Genomic DNA, 2,512 nt, shown 5'->3' with positions numbered 1-2,512 from the left:
ATACTATCCGCGAGAGGGGGAGGGAAATACTGAGGGGAAGAGAGTGAGAGGGGAGGAGGAAGGAAAGATGAGAGAAAGAAGAGAGGGACGGAGGGAAGGAAGAATGCAGCCGGAGATGTGCACATGTATGCGCAGTACACACGTGCAGACAAACGCACGTACGGCACAAACGGCACACACAGGCACGGATGCACATATTCCTTCTAATATAATTATTTCTCTCGCCTTCCCGTTCACCCATCTCTCACTCTCTCACTCACACACACACATACACACACACTAACGGACGCCCACACGCGGGTGTGGTCGCACGCGCGCGCGCGCGTGTATTATAGGCGTAAATTCACATTTTGTGCCTCGGGGAGTGAAAATGTTGGAGCCGAAATGCAGCGAATTTCCTCCAAAAGTTTTTTAACGCTTGACTGGTTATGGGCGATACCATCCGCGAGAGGGGAGTAAGGAAGTTCGGAAGAAGAAACGCAGACAAACTCCACGACAGATGGCGCTCTCGCTCTGGCTAAATTAGGCTCAATTACATGAGTTGTCTCTGGTTGTACGAAGGGGGCGCTGCATGCAGTTTGCACTTAGCACTTCCTTACTCCCCTCTCGCGGATAGTATCGCCCATGGCCAGTCAAGCGTTAAAAAACTTTTGAAGGAAATTCGCTGCATTTCGGCTCGAACTTTTTCACTCCCCGAGGCACAAAATGTGAATTTACGCCTATAATACACGCGCACGCGTGCGTGCGACCATACCCGCGTGTGGGCGTCCGTTAGTGGGTGTGTATGTGTGTTTTTGTGACTATAAAAACGCGTATTATAGCCGTAAATCCACTTTTTGTGATTTGGGGGGGTGAAAAATTCGAGGCTCATAACCGGCCATTTGCCTGGCTACTATTTCACGGTGCAACTGATGCCGTGGGCGATACTACCCGCGAGAGGGGGAGGGAAATACTGAGGGGAAGGGAGTATATAGATTAAAGTACCATATAAATAGATAGACATATCAGATATAGATAGATAGAAAAAGATATAGAAAGATAAAGAATAGAATATCAGATATTGAATGTTTTTTCCTTAGTTTTTCGCGATGGTTGATTCTATATGGTACATTACTACTGCTATAGGTACTCAGTACATGGTTCCCACAAAAGTGTGAATTATTTTTTCAAAGACTTCAATGACGTTTAACGTTTCAATGACATGTTTTTTTTTCAAGGACAATCTGTGACAAGTAGTTTTAGCATTTTATAGTCATATATTTCGTCGTTATGTGTTCAGTAACCATATGTGTTGTGTTGTGGTAGCCAGCAAGCCAATAAGAACATGAGAACAATCTATTTATGGGTTTCACATTATTCATGGCACTTTATTTCGCTCTATAAATATATATGTATATATACATACATACATACATACATACATGCATATTCATATACATATATACATATACGTCAACATCCGAGCAGTGGGATACAAACATGGCTGCACACATGACTTCCTCCCTCGCGACTGATGGTTCATTGTCTCATTTCACAAATAATGCGGATGTGAGTGTACAGAGGTCGCCACTGTCACAGCTAAATTGTCGTCCGTTGGGTGAACGTCCGCTCGACAGATCAATAAATTAAGAAAAAACGATCTCCATTTACAATATATATAGCTACACGTGTACGCCGCTACACTATTTACACTTTGTAAGAATAAATGCTATTATATACAATAAAAATGCGAATAGGAACAAAAACTGGCAGTACTGCTAATGGCGCACAACCCACCAACAACAGAAACAACAAACAAACACAAATCAAACAACAACAGCAGCATCAACAACAAATAAACAAATGGCAGCAGCAATAATAAACAAATGACAGCGGCAGCAGTAACAAAGCGATCGCCAGGGTGACTGGGAACCTTCCTACCAGCTACAAGAGTTTTCGGAGTAGTTCTCGGTGATTTTTACCCACAGCAACTTCCCTGCCCCCCCATCTTCCCCGATTACAGCAACGAGCTTAGGTCGCCTCCTTACACTAAGTACTCTCCAGCCTCTGCCTCCCAGTAGAGCTCTGCGCAGCGTATAGAGCTTTTTACATTTATCAGCAGCTCCGTTGTTCACTCGCTGCTACCAGTTGTTCACAGATGAACAACCGTGCTGCCATGTTGTTCACCGTTGTTCACTCATAATACGTTCACCGGGTTTACGAACAATACAAACAGTAAGAACTCGGCCTTCGCGCAGCCAAAACGCGCGACATAGAAAACATAGCTCGTTATGCGCAGGTAACTGTTGTCTTTGGTTCGAGGGAGATATGAGGGGGAAACGGGGCATCGGCGTACGTGCCTGTCTTACACTCATACTCACTCACACGCGAAGGAACACACGTACGGACGCACACAGGCACGCACGCATGCACACGCGCACGCGCACACACACACACACACCAATCCACCGTACACACACACACACACGCACGCACGCACACGCACACGCACACGCACACGCACACGCACACG

This window comes from Priapulus caudatus, unplaced genomic scaffold, assembly GCF_000485595.1.
Source record: "Priapulus caudatus unplaced genomic scaffold, Priapulus_caudatus-5.0.1 Scaffold479, whole genome shotgun sequence".
Taxonomy (NCBI): Eukaryota; Metazoa; Priapulida; class Priapulimorpha; order Priapulimorphida; family Priapulidae; genus Priapulus; species Priapulus caudatus.
This window is presented reverse-complemented; position numbering follows the sequence as displayed.